The sequence below is a fragment of the Antechinus flavipes genome, chromosome 4 (genome assembly GCF_016432865.1).
Source record: "Antechinus flavipes isolate AdamAnt ecotype Samford, QLD, Australia chromosome 4, AdamAnt_v2, whole genome shotgun sequence".
In the NCBI taxonomy this organism is placed as follows: domain Eukaryota; kingdom Metazoa; phylum Chordata; class Mammalia; order Dasyuromorphia; family Dasyuridae; genus Antechinus; species Antechinus flavipes.
The window spans coordinates 158,230,939-158,245,774 of record NC_067401.1 but is presented as its reverse complement, the minus strand read 5'-3'; the positions used below and the strand labels follow the sequence as shown (position 1 = coordinate 158,245,774).

The 14,836-nt window shown below is 34.9% G+C and overlaps 2 protein-coding genes across 7 annotated transcripts in view; one reads left to right on the top strand and one right to left on the bottom strand.

The window, feature by feature from the left end:
• ARSG (arylsulfatase G) overlaps positions 1-14,836 on the top strand; it is a 996,823-nt gene that overhangs the window by 864,131 nt on the left and 117,856 nt on the right. Inside the window, exon 4 of one of the 6 annotated variants that reach the window (XM_051995239.1) lies at positions 4,464-4,534. The exons of the other annotated variants lie outside the window; for them this stretch is intronic. The gene's annotated coding sequence lies outside the window, so the exon portion shown is untranslated. The remainder of the gene's footprint in view (positions 1-4,463; positions 4,535-14,836) is intronic. 6 annotated transcript variants of the gene reach the window in all.
• The window catches only part of SLC16A6 (solute carrier family 16 member 6), a 94,469-nt gene that overhangs the window by 68,790 nt on the left and 10,843 nt on the right, over positions 1-14,836 (bottom strand). The window contains exon 2 of the mRNA XM_051995244.1: positions 3,351-3,594. The gene's annotated coding sequence lies outside the window, so the exon portion shown is untranslated. The remainder of the gene's footprint in view (positions 1-3,350; positions 3,595-14,836) is intronic.

Sequence of the window (14,836 nt, the reverse complement as noted above, 5' to 3'; positions counted from 1 at the left end):
TGGTTCTGCTCACTTCACTTTGCGTCAACTCAAATGAGTCTTGCCAGATTTCCCAGAAGCCTATTTTTTATAATTTCTTAAGCTACAATATTAATACATTCCATTACTACATATTTGTTTTACATATAATTTGTTCAACTATTTTCCAATCAAAAGACCCATTCATTTTTGATTCTTTGCCATTACAACAAAAACCAGTATAAATGTTTTTGTATATATGGGCCTATTTTCTCTGATCTCGTTGGGGTATAGATCTTGTAGAAATATTGATGGTTTAAAAATATGCACAGTTTAGTGACTTTTGAGACACAGTTTCAAATAGTTTTCCAGAGTAGTTGGATATAGAGTGTATTATCAATGGTATGTTGATGTACATGCCTTCCCTCAGTTTCTCCAAAAATTGTTATCCTTTTTTTGTTATTTTCTCTTCAATATGATAGATGTGAGGTAGAACCTTAGCAGTGTTTTAATGTGCATTTTTCTAATTATTGTGATTTGGAGCATTTTTAGATGGTTGTCAGTAACTTGATTTTCTTTCTTTGAAAATTATTTATATCTTTGACCATTTGTCAATTGGTATGTTTTTTAAATTATAAATTTCAATCAATTTCTTATATATTTTGGATATGAGATTTTCAGAGAAACCTTCTGAAAATTTTTTTTCTCAGTCAACAGTTTATTTTTTGATTAAAACTCACAGGTCCTAGATGGATAGAAGTCCCTTTCTCCCATCCAGTGTGATCTTTTTGAATATTCCTTTTCATAGTGTGGTTCTCTGCTGGGCCTAAAAGGAGAGATCCCTTAATGAATCCTCCAGCTGAGTCTTCATTGGCTATACAAGCTACCTTTCCTTATCGTTGTACCCAGTCTGTTCCATAACATGGTCAGTAGGAGTGGATATAATTGATACTCTGTAATATTCCTCCTCCTGGAATCCTCTCCTTGCCATCATCTTGTAATCTGGTACAGATTTAAGAGTTTTGTCTTCCAAACTCTCAAAACTTAATTTCCAAAGCAATTATTGCAATGCTTCTACTAAATTTTTTTTCTCTGATAAAAATAGTCCTAGAGCTAGATCCAATGCTTTTAACCAGTGGAAGTAGTTTTAATCATTTCATTTTATTCAATGGCTTCACTCTTTTCCAAACTGATTAACAAGACTGCTCTTGTTTAGTTTGTGATTTTGATCATGTGAAATTCAGTATGTAGAAAGAATTCATACCTGTTTTACATCTTTGATTCCAAATAGTTCAAAGAGATTGTCTCACCTGATAAATGTATCAGGGTGTAGAAAACATTTTAGTTGCATTAATTTGAAGTGACAAGCTCTAAAACACTGTTTATACATTTGGGCATACCATGTACACCTACTTCAGATTTGTGTTTTCTAAGTTCATCTGAGGCTCATTGTTTAGCTAGCCTTTTTAGTCATTTCTTGTTGACTCTATTGCTCCCATAGTGATTGTTCTAAAACTTTTTTCAAACATTCAATACCAGTCTTACCTCTTGTCTCTTCAGAGGACCTTGATTTCCACTTGATTTGTATAACAGAGACCATCTGCCATGAACTACTTCATTTCCCCATATCTTGAAACCTTTCTAACATCTTCATTTGTCTTCTCCCTTAATCCAGTCTCAGAGGAAGAGGTGACTCTTCCTGTTGTCAAGGCCAATTCCTCTTTTACACTCTTGATATTGATCAAACTTCTCCCCACATTTCTTCTTCAATCTTGTTTATTAGCTCCTTCCCCATCATTAGTATACCTGTGCTTCCCTAATCCTTAGAAAAAGACTTCATTTGACTATGCTATGCTCTCAAGCAACCATATTTCTTTTTCTTTGCAAACCCTCTAGAAGATTGATACTACTTTTACTTTCTCACTACTCATTCATTTCTCAATCCCTTTCTATCTAGTCTTTTAAAAAATAATTCATTATTATATTGAAATTGTTCTCTTTAATAGGACCAATTATTTCTCATTGACCTTGGGTAAATTACTTATAGTCTGAGAGTCAGTTACCTTGTCTGTAAAATCAAAGGGATGGACAACATGACCTAGAGAGTTTCATTCACTTCTAAATATGTGGCCCTGTGATTGTCACAACTATTACATCTAATGATCTTTTTCCAGTGCTCATCCTTCTTGACCTTCCAGTAGCTTTTTATACTGTTGGCCACCTTTTCTTTCTGTAAAGACTTCTTTCTTGGCACACCTTCTTTCTGGTATTGTACCTCCTACCTGTCTAAATCTTCTATTTCACCCTCTAATTTTTAGTTTTTCTGGTTCTAGTTTTTTTTTTCCCTAGTTCATCACACTTCTCTGTCCTTTAAAGGTATTCCCCAAGCACTGTCCTGTGTCTTTTATTCTCCCTTAGTGATCTCATAAATCTCATGTGTTCAATTAGCTCTGCAAAGAGTACTCCAGGACAGAGATGTTGTGTTAAAGGTTTAACAGTGGCACTCTGGGGAAAGGGGAAAGAGGGGTATATATTCACAATACATTTTAAAGTTTAATCTGCAATATTAATATTTTCTCCATCACTTTCTTAAATTTAGACAGTCAACAACATAATAAATCAAACCTTGATTATAGTGCAAATGTACACGTGGAAAATTTAACAATCAGATCTTATAAGCCATTTGGAGCTGGGCCAGGCTCTACATATTAGCTCTCATCTTTCTCCTGAACTCAAGTTCAACTTTTCTAAACTTCTGTTGGACATCCATCATTGTATAGACATCACAGCCATATCACAAAGTCCTTATGTCCAGAAGAACAGGATAATAAATTTTTGATGAGAATGTCTCATCGAAATTCATTTGGTTCTGGTGATTTTGCCCATAGTAATAATAATACTGTGTTTGCATTGCATTATTTTACCACTCAAAATACTCTTTCATCTGTAGATTTTTGTCTTTGGAAAAGCCAATAGATATAAAAATACAACTATCATTTTACCAGTGAAATCACTGAGACTCATAGAGATATGGAGATAATACAAAGCTGTTGTTCAGTCATTTCAGTTGTGTCCAATTCTTTGTGATTCCATTTGGGATTTTCTTGGCAAAGATACTAGATTGGTTTGTCATTTTTTTTCTCCAGCTTATTGTACAGATGAGGAAACTGAGGCAAGCAAGGTTAAGTGACTTGCCTGAGATCATCAGTTAGTAAGGTTCTAAGGTCAGATTTGAACTCAGAAAGATGAGTCTTCTTATCTGCCTGCCCTTACCTATATAGCTAGTTAGTAGCTGAACTAGGATTTAGATCTACACCATCTACTCCCAACCCAGTGCTCTTTTAATCACAATAAATTTTATAATATAGTGTTAGACATTAAGTGACATTTACCTCTGCAGCTGTTATCCAAAGCCACATTGGAAGATACCCCATCTATTTCCTCACTAGTTTTCTCTGGCTTGTTTTTGATGAGCTCATAGGAAATTCCTGCCACATGACTCTCCACGGCATCAGGACTGATAGGCTGTTACAGCTTGAAAGGTGGCTGGCTGGCATATGTCACCACTAGATTTCCTGGTATTATATAATTGCTAGATGAATATTGTCAGGAATACCTGGCTCGAGGTCTCTCACTCTTAAAAAAAAAAAAGTCAAGGAATTTCAATTAGAAGCTACTTCATCAAATATATAGTATTAATGATATTGAATTGCTTCCTACTGAAATGTCAAATCAAAATGACCTATGGTAGAGACGTGTGATATAAATTAACTACAAGGGTAAAATATTACATACACTATCAGATAGGGTCATTGTTTTTAATGTTTTCCCCTATCCCTTCTTTAACCATTTTTTTTTTTTGGGAGACTGGGGATGATGCTAAAAGGGGGAAGAGTACAATTTGGGGAGTTGGGATGGGTTTAGGGTGAATGAGGGTTATATGGAGGAAAAATGGATTTAAAAAATATCAATAACATTCATTTTTAGTGCTCCAGGGATCCTATGCTTTGTCTAAAACTGAGACTCTAACAAGTCATTCTTATAAATAGTTGTTCATTCATTTAGTTCTGTTCAACTTCACATGATCCCCTGGATTATTTTGTTCATGAAGTTTTGTTTTGTTTTGTTTTGCAAATATTTTGGAATGGTTTGCCAATTCCTTTTCTTGTGCACCCCCATTTTATAGATGAGAAACTGAGAGAAATAGGGATTAAGTGAGTTGTCCAGGGTCACACAACTTGTATGTGTATGAGACCAGATTTCAACTCAGATCTTTTTGACTTCAAGTCCAATGTTCTATCCATTTGTCCAACCTGAGACATAATTAACACAAAAAGAAACATCCTTAGCACCTGTGCCTTGTGTTCTAAATGTTACCACTGCATGCTCTGAAACCCTTGCTGATTAGAGGCTGGCCTCTTGTTTTGATGTTTGTTTTTACTGGAGAAGTAAATCCTTTTAATGATGGTCCAGTAAAACTGTTTTTTTGTTGTTGTTGTTCCTAGCAGGAGAAACCTTCATGAAGCTCTTCAGTCTCAAGAACTAATCAACTCTTAGCAACCCTTAGCCCTAGGAGGTAGGAGAAGCTAGAGAGAGAGAGAGAGAAATGGAGATGGAGAGAGATGGAGAGAGATGGAGAAAGAGAGAGAGAGAGAGAGAGAGAGAGAAGAGAGAGAGAGAGAGAGAGAAGAGAGAGAGAGAGAGAGATTGAGAGATTGATTTTATAATGTCTGGGGAGACAGATCACATCTCAGAAAGAGAACACATGCAGGTGAGTGGAAATCCATAGCGTATAAAATAGGGAATTTCTGATGAGATAAGAAAAGAGCACTGCTCTTACACTAAGAAAACCTGGATTCTTGTCCTAGCTCAAATATTTACTAACACTGCAATACTTTACTGTCATGAGATCAGCAAACTCCTAGTTGCTTTTTTCCTATTCTGACCATTTAAAATCATAGATCTGCCCAGCTGAAACCTTCCCTTCCTAATTTTCCCTTGCTACCACTTCCTTGTTTTCTTATCTCTGTCCACTTCAACCCATACTACCCTAGCTTGGTTTTGTTGTGACTTCTTCTTCATTCTTCATAACAAAAGATGAAAAAGAAAGAGGGGAAAAAAGAAAGCAGATATCAAAATTAAATAATACATATACTGAATTTGGCAGTAAGTGTAATTGGAAATCCCTGTTTTATCACTTCTAAACTTCTGTTCCTCTTAAATCTCTTCTTGTACTTCTATTTTGCACTTATATAAATTTGACTTCCTGAAAAAGACACTATTTCTGGTCATCCTCCTTAGTAACTGATGCAGATTTTTTTTCATCTCCCTATATCCTTTTTCCTCTTTCAGTATTCAATAAAAATACATTAGTCAATACAAAAGAAAAGAAAAATGTAAAATGAAACATTTATCATTTAGCTTTGTGCTCTTGATTTCCCAGAGCATTGGTGCTCTAACTTGTAGGTAAACCCTTTCAAACGTCCTGTGAAATCAAAACTATTCTCATAATAATACTAGGATATTTTAATTTCTAATTCAGTAAATACCAATAGATATAATTCACAAAAACAAGAGCTTTATATCTTGATTTAAGGACCTCCGAAAGTAAAAATAAAATTTAAGAACCACAAACCTAGACTCTTATAAATTTCCTGAGAGTGCCATTGTTTTAGATCTAGTAATTTTAGGAAATACACATTTTAATCATTTGAATAGACAAAGACAGTTATAAAGATGTATGATTCAATTATCCATTAAGGTAAAAAATTCTATGGGAACTGTGGACTTCGAATAATTCATTTCTTCCTCTAGCATGTACAATTAGTTTTCTTGGTAACATATAGAAAGGTTGGTTATTTGTATGGGTTTATTTTATAGCTTTCTTCTTTTTTTTAATTATAGCTTTTTATTTACAAAACATATACATAGGTAGTTTTTCAACAAAACCTTCCTTTCCTCTCCTCCCCACTCCCTCCCCTAGATGGCAGGTAGTTCAAAACATGTTAAATATGTTAAAGTATATGTTAAATACAATACATGTATACATATTTATACAGTTATCTTGCTGCTCAAGAAAGTCTAGAAAGAAGGTAAAAAAAACCTGAGAAGGAAAACAAAAATGCAAGCAAACAATAATAGAAAGAGTGGAAATGCTATATTGTGGTCCACACGCATTTCCCCTAGTTCTCTCTCTGGATGTTATAGCTTCCTTCTTTATTGAAGTTATTATTTAATGATTTTTCAGTTGTATTCGAGTCGTTGTGACCCCATTTGGAGTTTTCTCGACAAAGATACTAGAATGGCTTGCCCTTTTCTTTTACAGCTCACTTTACAAATGAAGGAAACTGAGGCAAATAGGGTTAAGTGACTTATCCAGGTTCACACAGGTAGTAAAAGTTTGAGACAGATATGAACTCAGGAAGATGAATCTTTCTGAGTACAGGTCTACCACTTTATCCATTGTGTCCATTGAAATTATTAATTAAATTAATTGATTTTTTCTGGCTCTCTAGAGTTCTCCAACATCTTATTGGTAAAAGCAGTTGGTTCTTTTTTGCTTGTACTTGTTCTCCTGACAGTGCTTCTGACTTTGCAGACTTCAACATCACGAGTCATTTGTAGTTTCACCCAAGAACATCTATCATTCCCTGAGGCCTCCTGACTTTCTTCCTCTTCTGGTTTATTTCTGACTTCCCAGATAAACACTTGTTATTTCAACACTTATTTTCCATCCCTTTTGTGTATTGTCTTCCCCCAATAGATTGTAAGTAACTTAAGACCAGGGATTGTCTTTCTTTTTGCTTGTATTTATTTATTAGCATTTTTTTGCTTAGTGCTTGGCACATAGTAAGTACTTAATAAATCTATATTGCCTGATTTATTCTCAATTTTTTTTTGTTATTAGCATTTCTAACACTATATCAAATAATAATTGTGTTAATAGACACCCCTGCTTTACCCTTAATCTTATTGGAAAAATCTCTCTAATTTATCCCCATAACATATTATTCTGGAACTTGATTTTAAGTAAATAGTGCTTATCATTTGAATGATTAGTGTTTTAAATTGAAATGGATGTTATATTTTCTCAGAATCTTTTCCTGTATCTTTTGATGTAAGCATTTGAGTCTGATTGTTTTTTGTTATGAATATGGGGTGTTATTTTTATAGTTTTCCTCATATTGAGCCAATTTTGTATTTCTAGTATGAATATAATTCTGTAATTAATTATTTATGATTTTTTATATGTCACAATAACCTATTTGATAATATTTTATTTAAAAAGTTGTGTCAATATTCCTTTGGGATTTTAATCTAATATTTTCTTTATTTTGTCTCCCTCTGGTTTAGATATTAAAAGATCATATTTGTGTCATAGAATAAATTTGGTGAAATCCTTTCTTATTCTATTTTTTCAAATAGTTTATGATATGTTAGTGATATATCACTACTAAGTAATATGAAATGAAATATTATTTTAATGTTTGATAGAATTTACTTATAAATTCATTAGTCTTCAGCTTTGTTTTTTTCAACTTCATTTATTCAATTTTTTTTCTGAGCCTGAATTATTTAAATTCTCTATTTCTTAATCTGGGCATTTTATTTTCATTTTTTTCCCCAAATCCAGCCATTTCATTTATATTGCTATTATTTTACACTGGCATTACATTGTTTTTGCAAAATACTACATTGTTTTGCTAGTGTGTGATTGGACAAAATCAGGTAAGCTAATGGTTTATTTTATTAGTTTTTGTTTATTGGTGAGCGATTCTTTCTCCTCCTCCTCTTCCTCTTCAATTCAGAGGTCCTCAAAGTTTTTAAATAGGGGGCCAGTTCACTCCCTCAGACTGTTGGAGGGCGGGGCTATAGTAAAAACAAAACCTTTGTTTTGTGGGCCTTTAAATAGCCCTGGGTGAGGGAGTTAAACGTCCTCAGCTGCTGCATCTGGCCCGCGGGGTGTAGTTTGAGGACCCCTGCTGGGTCTTCTTCTCCTCCTCCTCCTCCTCCTCCTCCTCCTCCTCCTCCTCCTTTTCCTCCTCCTCCTCCTCCTCCTCCTTCTCCTCCTCCTCCTCTTCCTCCTCTCCCTCTTCCTCCTCCTCTCCCTCTTCCTCCTCCTCCTCTTCCTCCTCTCCCTCTTCCTCCTCTCCCTCTTCCTCCTCCTCTCCCTCTTTCTCCTCTTCCTCCTCTTTTTCTTTCTCCTCCTCCTCCTCCTTCTTCTCCTTCTTCTCCTCCTTCTCCTCCTTCTCTTCCTCCTCTTTTTCTTTCTCCTCCTCCTCCTTCTTCTACTTCTTCTCTTTCTCCTCTTTCTCCTCCTTCTCTTCCTCCTCCTTCTCCTCCTCCTCCTCTTCCTCCTCTTTTTCTTTCTCCTCCTCCTCCTTCTTCTACTACTACTTCTTCTCTTTCTCCTCCTCCTCCTCCTCTTCCTCTTCCTTCTCCTTCTTCCTTCTTCCTTCTTTTGCTTTCAATTTTGTTCATCTCTTTGATTTTTTAGAATTTTGTTTTTGGAGTTTAATTTTAAAAAACAATGCTTTTCTAGTTTTTTAGTTTTATGCTTAACTAATTGACTAATTCTTTCCCATTTTTGTTATGAAAGTCTTTAGAAATACATGTTTTTCCATGAGAACTGCTTTGACTATATACCAAAAGTTTTGATAAGTTGCATCATTGTTATTTTCTATGACAAAGTTATCTATTATTTCAACATTTGTCTTTGATCCAACTATTGTTTGGATTAAATTGTTCATTCTTTAATTTTTAATGATTTCTTTAAAAGCAATTTATGAAATATAATGTTTAATATTTCTACTTTTCTGCATTTCTTTATGAGCTTTTTATGTTCTAATACATAGTCAATTTTTGTATTGTACCTTCACTACTATGTAATGTGCATACATTTTTCACTTTCTTTTCCAATTCAGTATGTTTCAAAGACCTATAATAAGTAACTTTTCTAAAATTCTATTCAGGTTCTTAACTTATTTCTTGTTTACTTTTGTTATAATTTTCTAGGTATAAAATGGGTGCTTAAATGCACTTAAATGAACTTAAATGTTCCCAACTATGATCATTTTACTGTATATTTCTCCCTATAAATTGTTTAACTTTTCCTTTATTTAGATGCTATGCCATTTGGTGAGTATGAATTATGTGTTGATATTTATTCATTTTTTAAAACTAGGCAATCAGAATTAAGTAACTTGCTTAGAGTCATACAGCTAGTGAGTGTCAAGTGTCTGAGACCAGATTTAAACTTAGGTTCTCCTGACTCCAGGGCTTGAGCTTTATCCATTGTGCCATCTATCTGTGCCTATTTGTTCATTTTCAAAGATACCTTTCAGCATATTTTAGTCTTACTGTTTATCTTTTATAATCAAATATACTTTTACTATTTCCTTATCTGAGAAAGAAAAAATAACAATCATTAGACTAGCTAAAAACTATATCCTTCCAAAAACAAACAAACCCATGGATATTCTATTTCAAGAAATTAGTAATAAATAAAGAACTTAATTAGTATCTCCTATGTATCAGGCACTGTTTTAAGCTCTGGGGATACAGAAAAAGGCAAAAATTCATTCTTTTCCCAAAAATATCTCATGTTCTAATGGTAAAGACAACAAGGGAAAAAAATACAAACTCTGTACAATGTACATAGAAAGTTTCTTTCCTGAAGAAAGATGCTTGTAGTTGGGGGGAAGGGGAGGGAAGGTCAGGAAAAGTTTCCTGCAGAAAGTGAAATCTGAGCTGAGTTTTGAAGGAATTCTGGGAAACTAATAATAAGTAGAGATAAGGAAAAAGAGTATTCTAGCTATCAGGGTTAGTCAATGATTGCTATACTTGTTTTTTGAGTTGGCCTGTGAATCTTTATGGTTCAAATGTGTTTCTTCCATACAGCATATTGTTAGATTATGCTTTCTAATCCATTCTATCATTTTCCATTTTGTGGGTGAATTCTTCTCATTCACTTTCATGGTTATGATTGTTAGCTGTGCATTTTTATTTATCATGTTCTCATATTTTTTTCCCTCTTTTTCTTCATCTCCCTGTTTACTAAGAAGTGGATGGTGAGTTTCCTCAGTACTAGTGATCTATAGTTGGTACAATCTGCTTCTTCTTCCCTACTTTCTTTTTTTTCCCCCCTTTACCCAAACTTTACAATTATTGACTTCTACCAAAAACAATGGTAGGCCTTCTGTGATCCTTGATAACATTAAGAATGTGAGAGGACATATCTTTTTTTTTTTAATCCCCTTTTAGAATGTATATACTTCATCCTTATATAATCTTTTTCAATTGCTCATTATAGACCTAACTTTGTATTTCTTTTGACCTAACTGCTTGCATTTCAAATTTTCTATTCAACTCTGGTCTTTTCCTCAAGAATTCTTTCAAGTCCTCTTTTTTAAATTACAGATTCATTTCCCCCTCTGTTAGATCATATGGTTTCATCCAGTTAGTTACTTTTCTTGGTTGTAAGCTTTTATGTTTTACTTTTTGGAATGCAGTTTTCCAAACTCTTCTTTTCTTATGCTGCCAAGTCTTGTGTGTTCTTGACTATGATTCCCTATCTATTTACAGTATTTTAAAAATTTGACTCAGAAGCTCTGGAATTTAGCTATGAAGTTTTTGGGATTTGGGGGCTTTCTTTCAGGAAGGGGTTAGTAGTTCCTCTATTTTCACTTTGCTAATTCAATTTCTAATAATTTTGGGTAGTGTTCATTTTCCAAGTCTCTCCTAGTTCTAGGCTATTCTCCAATCATCTGTCAAAATGATTCTCTTACAGTGTATCACACTTTTATTCAATAAATTCTTATTGTTCTTGATTACCTCTAGGATTAAATATAGAATCCTGTTTGCCTTTCAAAGTCTTTCATATATTGGCCTCTTTCACTCTTTCCAGTTTTCTTATACTTTTCTCCATGTATTCTACACTTATTCAGCAATAATGACTTGCTGTTTCTCATACATGTTCCTATCTCTTTATTCAATGACCTATTATTGATTAACCCTTATAGCTAGAATGCTCTTTTTCCTTATCTCTACTTATTATTAGTTTCCCAGAATTCCTTCAAAACTCAGCTCAGATTTCACTTTCTGCAGGAAACTTTCCCTGACCTTCCCTCCTCCTCCCCTCAACTACAAGTATCTTTCTTCAGGAAAGAAACTTTCTATGTACATTGTACAGAGTTTGTGTTTTTTTTTCTTTGTTGTCTTTACCATTAGAACATGAGATATTTTTGGGAAAAGAATGAATTTTTGCCTTTTTCTGTATCCCCAGAGCTTAAAACAGTGCCTGATACATAGGAGATACTAATTAAGTTCTTTATTAATAATTTCTTGAAATAGAATATCCATGGGTTTGTTTGTTTTTGGAAGGATATAATTTTTAGCTAGTCTGATGATTGTTATGTTTTCTTTCCTTGACAAGTATTCTAGATTAGTTATTATTGAAAGGTGATAATATTTTATTTTATCAGTTTTCATTCTTTTAACTTTATTTTGTTATTTATTGTTGTCTCAAGGAGATCTTGACTTCTCTGAACCATTCTCATTTCCTTCCTTCCTTCCTTCCTTCCTTCCTTCCTTCCTTCCTTCCTTCCTTCCTTCCTTCCTTCCTTCCTTTTTTCCTTCCTTCCTTCCTTTCTTCCTTCTTCCCTCCCTTCCTCCTTCCCTCCCTCCCTCTCTCCCTCCCTTCCTCCTTCCCTCCCTTCCTCTCTTCTTCCCTTCCTCCTTCCCTCCCTCCCTCTCTCCCTTCTTCCCTCCCTCCCTCTCTCCTTTACTCCCTTCCTCCCTCACTCCCTCCCTTTCCTTCTTCCTTCCTTCCTTCCCTCTCTCCCTTCCTCCCTTCCTCCCTCACTCCCTCCCTTTCTCCTTTCCTTCCTCCCTCCTCCCTTCCTTTCTCCTTCCCTCCTTCCTTCCCTCTCTCCCTCCTTCTCTCCCTCCCTTTCCTTCTTCCTTCCTTTCCTCCTGGAAGATGGCTCTTTCCATCACAAGATCATTAATTGGCCTGAATCACCTCACTATTAAAAAGAGCCATGTCCATCAGAATTGCATAATTTTGTTGCTGTATACAATGTTCTTTTGGTTCTACTAACTTCACTTATACAATACAATAGTATTCCATAATATTCATATACCATAACTTATTCAGCTATTCTCCAACTGATGGTCATTCACTCAGTTTCTAGTCCCTTGCCACTACAGAAAAGGCTACTACAAACATTTTTGCACATGTGAGTTCTTTCCTCTTTTTAATGATCTCTTTGGAATAAAAGCTCAGTAGAGACACTGCTGGATCAAAGGGTATGCAAAGTTTGATAGCCTTTTGAATTGGAAGGTGAGTCTTGATTGGGTATTTCTGGTGACACTTTTGTGAAGCTGTTAGAAATGATGCTTGTTACTTCTGTGATGCTGAGTGAAGTAAGCAGAACTAGAAGAATATGGTACACAGTAAAAGCAACATTGTGCAATAATCATCTCTGATAGACCTTGCTCTTCTCAGCAATACAACAATCTAAAACAATTCCAAAAGATTCATGATGGAAAATGCTATCCATGTCCAGAGAAAGCACTGTGGTGTTGGAATCCTTACAAAGTGTTAAGTCATCAGAATTGATAGAGACAATAATATCTAATTTAGCATGGTTCAGTATGATTGATCTGATCCTACAAGAAGATGTTATGTGCCAGAACTTGAAACAAGGTACTAAGTGGAATTGAGGAGACAATGTTTAAATCTAGTTTAGATTTGATTTAATCCTATAACAAATGATGGTTTCCCAGTGACATAATGATTGGTGTGTACTCAGTGTACAGCATATAAGCAAGAAGCTCTCAGGGCCAAAGAGCACTCTGGGAGACACAGAAGCCCACTCTCAGAGGCGGAGACAGATTCATTCCATATTTCACCTTTGTGCTGGCTGGAGACATTTAGAGGGAGCTAGGGGCTGAAGCTCAAGACTTTGAAGCTTAGAGTTGATAGAAACAATGCTTGAGTTTACACCTTTGAGAATTCACACATTAGCTCATACATTATACACAATTAAATACAATAAAGGACTGGATTTTAACTCCTGGCTGCATTTGAAGTGATTATTACTTGGAACGGAAACTAAGGCTGCCTCCAGAAAACCTTCCCAAGAAACCTGCTCTCAGAGAGAACCATTATATTATAAAAATGAAGAGAACACTACATTATGGAATCTGAATGTAGATTGTGGTGTTCTTCTTCTTTTATATAATATATGATGGTTCTCTGTGAGCAAGTTTTGGGGAGGGGGGGAAAGGGGGCTTCTGGAGGCAGCCTTAGTTTTGGTTCAGAGTAATAATCACTTCAAATGCAGTCAGCTGATAAAATCCAAACGTTTATTTTCTCCTTCCAAGTCTTGTCTCTTTCCTTGGGCCTAGTTAGCTTTCTTAGAGGCTTCTCTCCCTCCTTTGTTCCAAGAGCTCTTGCAGTTTGTCTTTTAGCTCTTCCAGCTTCTGCCTCTAGCTCAACTCTGACTTGTGGCTTCTCAATCTCCAACTGACGCTCCCCTCTCAATCTTTTCAACTGAACTCACTCCATCAATCTTCCAAACTAAATGACTGACTGAAGCTCTAAGAGCCTCTTATATATGATCTCTTAAAGGTGTGTGAAGCCAAAGATTGACTCCTCCTCTGAGAGAATGGGATTGTGGGCTTCTGACTTGTGAATCTCCTGAACTTGTGAACTCTAATGTGTGAGCTAATGTGTGAATTCTCAAAGGTATAAACTCAAGCATGTTTCTATCAACTCTAATGACTTAACACTTTGTAAGAATTCCAACAGTAGATCATACTATTTTCACTTTTTTTCACTCTTATGATTTTTTTTCCTTTTTGTTCTGATTCTTCCTTCACAATATGACCAATGTGAAAATATGGATAATATGAATTGCACATTATAACCTGTATCAGGTTGCTTGCATTTCTTGGGAGGAAGGGAAGGAAGGAAAAAAAAAACTGAAACTGAAAATCTTCAAAAAATGAATGTTGAAAACTATCTTTACATGAAAGTGGAAAAAAATAAAATACTATTAAGTGGAAAAAAGAAAAAGTTTGTGTTTGATTGCAAAGCTCCATCTACTACTAAGTAGATTAGTATTAAAGAATTAAACTGCCTATTACCATTCATTAAGAAGACAATGTAGTCTTTTCATACTCTTCTATATTAATTCTCTATTTTTCCTTTTCACTCTAATATCTGAAAATTAAGTACCTTTCTTCTAGACAAAGCTGGTGCCCAAAATTGTGCTTCTCAACCCCTGTCTTCCTGTCACCTCTGAAATTTTATCCCTTCAATTAGACTCTCTTTCATAGTCAGTTTCTCCTTGTATTGGGTCCTCCTCTGCTTTCTACAAACTTCAGATCTTATCATTTTAAAAATATTTTTACTTATGCCAATTTGCTTTTGTTCTTTTCCTATATCTTTCTTTTCTTGCAGTTAGTCTTCTAGAAAATATCATCTTCCCATCTTCCCCTTTATTTCTTAATTTCTTTCCATTCTGGCTTTCTGTCCAAATACTTCCCTGAAACTGCTGTCTTCAAAGTCGTTATTGATTTCTTAATTGCCAAATCTGATGCCTTTCCTCAATTCTTGGATCTTAACAAAGCTTTATACATTTATTATTGGATATTATCATCTTTGGTTATTCTGGTTCTCTCTAATTTGTCAGATTACTCTAAAATCTGTGCTGCATTATTAGAGCCTGCTTCCTAATCCTGAGTATCTTCCCAAAGGACTGCTCTGCACCCTCTTCTTTGTTCATTGATATGGAAGATAGAACATCAGGTTTAAAATCAGGAAGACAAATTCAAATCTAGCTGCAGGTGCTTGATAACTACATGACAT